This window comes from Camelus dromedarius, chromosome 16, assembly GCF_036321535.1.
Source record: "Camelus dromedarius isolate mCamDro1 chromosome 16, mCamDro1.pat, whole genome shotgun sequence".
NCBI classification, from domain to species: domain Eukaryota; kingdom Metazoa; phylum Chordata; class Mammalia; order Artiodactyla; family Camelidae; genus Camelus; species Camelus dromedarius.
In genome coordinates, this window is record NC_087451.1 from 24,278,175 (window position 1) to 24,287,979 (window position 9,805).

Genomic DNA, 9,805 nt, shown 5'->3' on the forward strand with positions numbered 1-9,805 from the left:
CCTCCTACTTTGCAGATGAGGAAACTGAGGCCCAGAGAAGGGATCTGCTCAGTCTTTCTGTTGGTTTGTGCCCGCAGATGATCCTGGGACTCAGACGTCGGGACTCCGGGTCCAGTGTGTCACAACACCCAGCCTCCCCCCTCCCCCCAGGGAATGCTGCCCAACAGAAACACAAGGCAAGCCACAGATGTGGCCTTAAACTTCCAAGTCGCCACAGGTAAAAAGTGAAACGGGTAACACTGACCATGATAACATATTTCATACAAAGTACACAGAGCCCCCTCACATCCACCACCACCACCCCCCCGGCGAGCTCTGAATGCACTCTGCACCTGCCAGGGTTTGGCAGGGATGAGGGTGGGGATGAGGGCGGGGGTGGGTGGGCTCAGGCTCTGAACAGCAGCCTCTCCCAGGAAAGCAGTCAACGCAGAAGCCACACGTTTTGCAGAAAATCTGCACTTCCCTGCGGAGCACGAAGCACTAGAGAAATGTCCCCAGAGTGACAGTGTGGGCCGCGGTAGACATTGTCCCAGCCTAGGGCACACAGAGGACTTTTTATCTTAGCCACCCATCTCCAGGGCGCTTTTAGCTGACACAGGAGGCCCGTGGGCCGCTGGAATCCCAGCTATCTCCTGAGGTGGCTGGTCGTGGGTGGCAGTGCCAAGTCCCGGGAGGAATGCGGGGACAGAAGTGCCTGAGTTGACGGAGGGGCTGGCCCTCGAGCCGGAGGCCAGTGAGTCAGCCCAGATGACGAGTGTGGAATTCCCTAGCCCCTCGGGTGCAGGCATCTATTCAGTTTCCAGACTTCCTTCTGGGACAACACCAACTTCCAGAGTTCCATTCCCTCCCAACTGCCTGGAATTCCACTTTCAAAGCAGCCACTAGCTCCCTCTGTCTCTGTCTTGTCCAAAGGTGTCCACGTACGTTTCGGGGCCAAGCACTCCCTCCGACAAGCTCTGATGTGGACCAGCTCGGGCTGCTGATAAACACCGGACCCCGAAGGCAGCAGAACCCTAAGATGGAGCCTGGTAGAGCCCCCGCCACCAGCGGGCCCACGGCGCGGCTCACCGGCGGTCGCAGAGATCAGCGGAATTAGCAGGCTCCTCGGACAATGGGCCTGCGTTCTCACTGCGTGTGACTCTACAATGATCTCCAAGTAAAAATGTTTAATAAAGAAAAAATCAAAGCCGAGGGGAGGGTAATAGCTCAGTGGTAGCGTGTGGGCTTAGCATGCTCGAGGTCCTGGGTTCAATCCCCAGTCCTCCGTTAAAAAATATATGTATATATAAAAACAAATAAACCAAATTACCATCTCTCCCCCAAAAGACAAACCAAAAAAAGCCATATTTGTACACCAGTGTTCATAGCAGCATTATTCACAACAGCCAGAAGGTGGAAGCAACTCAAATGTCCATCCACAGACAAACGGATAAACCAAATGTGGTGGATACACCCACAATGAACATCATTCAGCCTTAAAAATGAGAGAGGTCCTGTCGCACACTACAACACAGACGAAACTGGAAACTGTTTGCTAAGCGAAACACCATCCCAGAAGGGCAGCTGCTATGCGATTCCACTCACACGCGGTACCCAGAGCAGTCGAATTCTCAGAGACGAGGGTAGACGAGTGGTTGCCAGGGGCTGGGGGAGGGGGGACTGGGGAGCTAGTGTTTAATGGGACAGAGGCTGAGTTTTGCAAGAAGAAAAGGGTCCTGGGGACGGATGGTGGTGACGGTTGCATGACCAGGGGAATGGGTTTAGTGCTGCGGAACTGCACACTTAAAAATGGCTAAGACAGTCTATTCAATGTACGCATATTTGACCACAATTTTTAAAAATTAAAAAGATAGGAGCCTTTTGACCTAAAGATCAAGGGCTTTCTTTCACAAGAAACTAACAAGCTATTGGGCGTCTTGGCAGGAACCAGACGTCCAGTTTCTGGGCGATGCACCTTTGCGAGGCGCAGAAGCAGGGCGTGTTCTCAGCATGAGCTGGGTGCGGGGGCAGGCCTCACCTCAGACACATCCGTCCCCCAGACGGGTCTCGTATGCCACCTAAAGGTGGGACGAAACCTGTTCTGACAGAGGCGGCCTTGATCAGAAACCCGACCATCACTGCAGTAGTCAGGTTGCTGAAAGTCCAGCTGGAAGTACCCTAACCCTGGAGTTCAGGGGGCTGGGGCGGCGAGGACCGAACCCCTCACTGGCAAATCAGATCCACTGTGACATGGGGGTGGGCGTGGCCTCTGGGCGTAATTCCCAGTACCATCTCTCTGAAGTTGCCAGGATCTTCCTGTACAATATACGGCGGGGGGAGGGGCGCTGACTTTAAGAGCCCCTAATTGTGGAGTCAAGCAGCCCTGAGCTTCCCGGGACAGGGAGGGTGTGAGCAGACTCTGCACCCCGAGAAAGCGACCACCCACAGGAGATGACTTCTGTGTCCCTCCTCTGAGTCGCCCTGAGACACAGGTAAGGGGGGAGGAGGGAGCTGCCGGGCTGGGGGGGTCGTGCTGATCCAGCCATTGGAGAGCACGAGATACCAAGGGTCCCTTTCTGGTAACGGGGGTGTCCCAGAAGACAATGATTTCTTTCCTCTTTTTGTTTACTTTATTCATTTGTTTTTTAATGAAGGCACTGGAACCCAGGACCCCGTGCATACTAAGCCCACACTCTACCACTGAGCTGTACCCTCCCCTCTCTTTCCTCTTAAATTCGCCCGGGCTGGCCAGGCGCCCCGGGACGGCCTAGAATGCTCGCTAAGGATGCCAGGTATCTCGGCGTTCACTTTCCGCCACCAGGGAGGGCATTGAGTGAGACACACAGCGCGTCTTCACCTCCACCACAGCCAGCCGCCACACAGGACCGGTGCTGGACGACAGTTCTGGGGGTTCTGCACCTGATCTTGCAGAGGCCTGGGGGCATGTCCATGATCTCTCCCCGATCACTGTCCCCTGAGCCGAGGGATCCAAGTGTTTATGAAAAACAGCATTGTTTTCCCTCTCAGTCATCTCAGTCATGGCAAACTTTTGTGCGGTGATGCAAAAATCCCAGAGAGTTTGGTTTAAAACGTTCCCTCTAATGGGGGTGTTTCCTCAAGTTTGTCCAGATTTTCTGGATCTCCTGTGTCCACAGAATAAGCCTGAAGCTTTCACCCCAACAGCCCTCGAGAGGACCCTGGGATCCGTGGAGGCTGTTTTGGCAGATGGCTGTTGCACGCAGGACTTTGTTTTTTTCCTTACGCTGACATTCTTTATTTTGGGGATTCAGGAATGAAAGATAAAAGAATCTAATTTTCCCTAAATCCGGGTACATGATCAAAGTAGTACATTAAATTTTCATATTTAACTATTTAGCACCTTATTAAAAATGTTGTTTGTTTTATATGATTACAAAGCACTGAGTTGGAATATAATAAAAACATGTAAAAGGCATTACCATGTAAAGACAATCTGATCGATGTCATAATACCACACAGTATATCGCAGCAGACTTTTAAAGACCCCTTTAAAGCGTTTTCTCCTCTGCTATTGGGTATATGCACATGTTGGACTTTTAAACTCAAAGTTAACATGACTCCACAAGGCTGAATTAACAGCACTGCTAGAGAATATTGTTTCAGCTCAGTTAAGGACGACCCTCCCATGATCCACCCAGAGCCCCTAGGATGAAGGCTGGAGCCGGGCGGACAAGTGCACAGAGAGGTCTGGCTGGAGGAAAGTTGGGAGGAGCGGCTGGATGATGGGGGGAGGGGTGTGTTGCTGCTTCGAGGCAGGAAGGAGTCCCCCTCCTGGTTCCATAGAGGGAGCGAAAGGTTTGCATTAAACCCAGATCCTCGGCATGGAATACCAGGTGGGGGGAGCACGGTGCCTGACAGTAGCAATTTACATTTGGAAAATGTTTTAAATCATGTCTTAGAGGATTCATAATTGTAGGGCTTCTTAAAACTGGTCGTTTTCCTCCTGAGGTCCCAGGGTGTTGCTAAGGCTTCACGCCAAGGCTCCAGTGGCCTCTTCCAGGGAAAAGGGAGAGAGCTGGACCAGACTCCAGAGCCCCTCCTTCCTCCCTGCCTCCAAGCAGACCACCCAGCTTTCACCTGTTTGACACACCAGTTCCCCAACATGATTCACTGGAAGAAAGATATCAGTGATTACAAAAAGTAGATAAATATTATATATAATATAGTATGTATCAGCCATATTATTTTATATATTAAAATATATTTTGTTTTATGTACTTCATGTATAAATATGCAATATGTGCCACTGGTTTAGCTAATGAGTTCTCTGTGCGTATAAAATCATTCAAAGTATAACATTCAACTTACCTGTGCTCTCTCTTCAGAATCACATCTGCTACGTGGAGTCGACATGTGTGTCTATAATTCATCTGAAATGAGAACAGTCACCTTCAACACAGCAGGAAACAAGCTCGAGTGTGAGAGGAGATGGGTCCCCAGGGAAGACGCTCCAGCCGCCAAAATCAAGAACTATGTGGTTGGAGACAGGCTTTGGCTGGGATGTTCTTGACAGGTCCTGTATGTATCAAACTAATGCTTCATTGTTAAGCCAACTGAGACAACCAGCTCTTCTTCCCCAGAAAGGCCACGAGCACGGAGATGTTCCACAGCTCGCACTGCCTCCCCAGAAAGCGCCTTCTGGAAAAGGCAGGTCCGCGCTCACAGGGCTGGGCATCTCCCCGCAGCTGGGCGGTCCAGCTGCAAAGGTGCACCTCCTAAGGACACAGGGCGAGGGGCCGTTTTCCTGACTTAAAGTTCTCACATGTGGGGATGGGGCGCAGTAAGCAGGGCGGCTGGGGGGAGCCACGCGTGGCTGCCGGCTCTGAGGCCCCCTTTAATTCTGCTCCCAGCCCTGAGTGGGGGCTCCTGTCCCCCAGCTCAGTGCTGGGGGAACAAGGGTCTTGGCCTCCAGGGGGCTTCCCATGTCACTGGGGAAGGGGCCCTATGCACAGATGGCCCAACACCCTGTGTGAGGTGATCTAGTTCCAGGGGCACCAGGGGAGGCAGAGGCCCAACTGGAAACCTAGCGAGGCTTTCTGGGCACACTGCCCTGCCCTCCCAGTACCAGGCTTTCTTTATGGACTCCTGGTCTATAAATATCTCTGGCCAGCACAAGTGCCTTTGCACAGAAGGATAGGGTTTCAGCGTGAGAAACAACCTTCGTCTCCACTAACCCCCGCCCTGGGCTGATGCAAGGCGCCTCTCTGGAACACCCCCTCAGCTGGCACTCTTGATGCCCTCAGGACGGGCCGCTCCCCACCACCTGGCGGGGCCCGGACTCCCCCCGGCGCGTGCTCAGGGGCGCCGGTCTGCAGAGCGGGCATCAGCTCCGGGCGGGGGAAGGCACGATGTTCCCTGCTCGGCCTGCCTGTTCTGCACGCCTGGGGCTCCGAGCACCGAATTCCAGGGTCTCCGGTGACTCCCGAGGGGTGTGAGCCAGCAGCCGGGCTAACGGCGGGCACTCGGGGCGCGCGCAGCTCCTCGCAAGGCAGCCGGCCGGCCCGGGGGTCGGGGTCGGGGCCCAGCCCCGAGCGCCCCTCCCCGGCCTGCTCCCTTCCACTGAGCTTTCAGGGCTCCGCGCAGCCTCGTGCTGCGCTCGGATGTGCCGCTCGCCCTGCTCTGGGGGCTCTGACCGCACACACACCTTTTATTTCTGCCGGCCCCGGGCTCCCCTTTCACTGCTCTGTTACAGCCAAGTTCGTGTGAGCACAGGGGCCTTGTCGCTACTGAGCTTCTCCCCCTGAAGTCGCAGGGCCCGCATCGCTGCCACCTTCGGTCCCAAGTCTCCGGACCCCCTCCACCCCCAGCCCGCCTCCACTGAGCCCGCCCTTCCTCTACCTCCAGGGCACTCTCAGGCTACACCTACCCGCCAGGACCCTGTCCCAGCAACGTCCCACCCTCCCTTTCTGGCATCCCCCTCCCGTGAGCCCCTAACAAAAGAATTTTATCTCGTCCCCCGTTAATCTCGTTTGGAGGACATAATAGGTTTCAGGGAATGTTTGTTGAATGAAGAAATGAATACAATTTGTGCCCTGCCCTCAAACTACCTCCTAATCCGTGGTGGGGGGAGGGGAGGATAACAGATCACTGCAAATGACAGATCACGGCCAGCTGGTGGGACAGGAGGGGCCCCGGGCCGACAACCCCAGGGTCCTGGGCCCGACTGCCTGGTCAGAGACGCACAGGGCCTGCCAGCCATCACACCCGAACCACAGCTCGGCTCGCTTTCCTCCCGACACACGCTCGGGTTCACGCCAAAATAAGGAGACGTCACGAAAATCCCGGTGACTGCACTTGCCACGACTGACAGTCCTCAGAGCTTTCTGTGAACAGAGGGTTTGTACGTGGCTGTGACAGACTAGATGGCTTCTGGAGCTCTTTCTAGATAGAGCAAATCCCCTTACTTGAACGAAAAGAGTAGATTTTCCAAGCAGTATTTTCTCCTGCTCCCACTGCTGAAGCCCTCAGGGGTAAAACCCTTCCCTGACTGGACTTCATCATTAATACGGGGAAGCTGTTTCCTCCAGTTAAGACACGAGTGGGTCCTCTCTCGGGGGTGCTGGTGTTAGTAGGGGCCGATCCTAAGATGATCTCTGGGTCCACAGGAGTGTATGATACCAGTAGTCATGGTGGTGCAGCAGGCTCTTCAGAAAACAAAACAAAGCAAAACAGAAAAACCTGATGTGTAGTGTCTGCTGATTTCCGTGGTGTAAATCCTCCCTCCATGGCCAAGATTCCACATGGCCGACACGTCGCGCAGTCCCGGTTCCCGGCCTGGCGGCCTCAGAACAGCACTCACACCACCAGCCCCTCGGCTCCCAGGCCTCTAACTCGGGCTCAGCTACAAGGCAGGCTTTCCTCCTTCTCCAGGCTGTAGAGAGGAGACCGAGGCTCTTCCTGGCCCCCATGACTGCGTGAGCCAATTCCTGTAACAAGTCTCTAGAGAGAGACAGAGAGATCGCGTGCACGCGCACACACACACACCCCCCTACCCCACCGCTCTGTTTCTCTGCAGAACCCTGACTAACATGGTGACAAAGTGGAGAACTCTGGGAGGAGACAGACGAGGCTCATGGGGACCTTTTGCAACAGGAAAGCACACTTAGCCCAAAACAGCGTCACAAGCTTGCCCTCAGGTGGCTCACTGACCAACCCGACGGTCAGCCCGAGCCCTGGGGCAGCGGTGCTGGGACAAGGGCCGCCCCTGCACCAGCCCCAAGAGGACATCCACTGGCTGGGCCACTCCCGGGTGTGCCGGCCCGTCTTGCCCCAGCTCCGGGGCAGGTCCTGCGAACAAACACCTGCGGGTTGAGCCTGACCCTGAGCTGCGGGGAGGGCCCTGTGGGGGTGCTGGGCTGAGGGCAGGGGACCCTCTTCTCCTCTGACCAGGACTTAGAGCTCCTTCACCCGCCGCTCTCCCCACCTGCCCTTCTCAGCCCAGACACATCTCAACATGGTCCTCGAGAACGGGGTGAGACCAGCTGTCCGTGTAGCTCACTGGCCTGTGTGTGAGGACAGGTGGGCTCATCTGGGCTCGGAAGTGCCACGCCCTGGGTACCCCTGAGGTCTGGGTGATGCCCTAGGGATGGATGTTGGGGGAGGGGAGCAGGCACCCTCCCCCAGGTCAGGGTGGGGCCGCGCTAGGCAAGTCTGGGCTGTCCCATTTCTCTGAGGGGCCGAGCTCTGCAAACTGGGCGCCCCGCACACTCTCATGAGGCGGCCGACGGCACCCTGGCCAGGCCACCCAGGGCAGGGGTGCACAATGGAGGTCTGTTCCTGTGGAAGCCAGGAAAATTCTAAGAGAAAGAAGCCGGGAAGGAAAAAATGTCTATGTGTCTGTTTTGGCTTCCTACGCCTCACCCACTGAAAACATGAACGCCATACCAAGCTCCCACTGCCTCGGGGCCCCGTGACCCCGGCGGCCCCGGCGGAGGAGGCCGGGCTGCGCATCTGGGCTGCGCGGCGGCGCCACAGCCGGGGCCCCCTGCTTCATGCTTTCGGTTTCCTTATATATCTGACCAACTCGTCCCCACCCGTCCTATTCCGAGGGCGACAAGGGAGGAATTTCTTTCTGATTCGCATTTGTCTTCTACTTTGGCATCATTTTTCTAAGTGGAAAAGGGCACGCCTTCAAACTGCCACCTGCACTGGCAAGTCCAAGTTTGGACTCTTCCCAGCAGATGGGCTGGAGGTGACCCAGACCTCTCAGCGCGGCTTCAGGACAGCAGGCGGCAGGCAGGTCACAACTTCGCAAAAGTGAAGGAATACACGGAGCTGTTGTTGTGCCATCGCCTTGTTATGACATTCCACTTTCCAGCCGGAAAACGGGGCTTGTCAGTTAGCAGGATCAAGGGCCTGCCTTCCCCTCACCCTGCTGGTCACCGAAGAGAATAGAGGGCAGTTTTACTCCCTGAAAATCGCTCTCACTCTCGCTGAAAGGCTCAGTGGTAATCAGGAAAAATTTCAGAAAGGCCCTCTGGGCTTCTCTGCGTCAGACAGTAAAAGAGATTCTAAAGCTGCAGTAATGAAAACCATTTGCCTCTGGCCCACAAATAGACGGACAGATCAATGAGCCAAAACAGAAAGTCCCCAAAGAGACCGGAAAACATAGAGTAATCTATTGTCTAAGAAATGCGAGTTTCCAATCACCGAGGGAAAGACTGAGTTTTTAATAAACATTGTTGGAAAAACCGGCCAACCACAGGGGGAATAGTTCAACTGAACCCTCCTTGAAGTCTTTATACTAAAATAAATTGTGGTGAAAATACATATTTAAAAAAAAGGAAAGTTGTAAAAGTGCTAGCAGGGAACGTGAGGTAATTTTTTCATAGTCTTGGGAGAGGAAAAAGATTTTCTAATTAAGACAAAACTCAGAGGCCATAAGTAAACATTCTGATGAGGTAGGAAGGGGGTAAAGCACATGCTCAGCATGCGCGACGTCCTGGGTTCAATCCCCAGTACCTCCAGCAAAAATGTATATATTGACGAGTTTGACTGTACAAATATTTTAAATTTTATCCATATCGAAAATTCTAAAATGACATCAAAATACAAATGAAAAGATGGGAAAATGTTTGAAAAACAGGTTATGAACAAAGGATTGAAGGGCTTAATATAAACACAGGACTTGTGAACCACAAGTAAAAGACCAACAAATCAATTTTTCAAACTACTTAAACGTGTAAACAAGTGGTTCACACACACACACACACACACACAGGAGAAAAAATACAAATGGTATACGAACAAATGCAAAGAAAAAAGAGACAGCAAATTGAAATATGTATAATCTACTGATCAGGTTGATAAAAATTAAAAAGTTTACTGGTACATGGTGTTGATTAGGACTTGGGGAAATGGGGTGACCGGATAACCTAGGGGCTGCCTGGATGACATCTTAGGTTGGGTTCCCCCTGAAACAGACCCTGAGGTGAGGATTCAAGAACAAGGAGTCTACTGGGGACGTAAACCCGGAGACGGTGGCAGAAGCACATGGAAGGGGGACAGAAAAGGAGGCTGACGGACGGGGAGTCCTCCAGCAGACGGCTACTCGGGCACCCAAGGCTCCGTCCTGCTGGGAACTTGGAGACAGGATAGGACTTGCCTCCTTATCCATCCCACTTAGGGGCAAAGAAGTCGACTTAGGGGCTATCTGTCCTTCACCTCCTATTGGCCATTACTGACGGCAGCTCCGGGTACTTTAACTCCCTGTCCCCTCTGAGGCATCAACAAAAAGATCCAGGTGGAGTTGGTGCCTAGGGAGCAGAGAGGGGAGAGGACATGGACC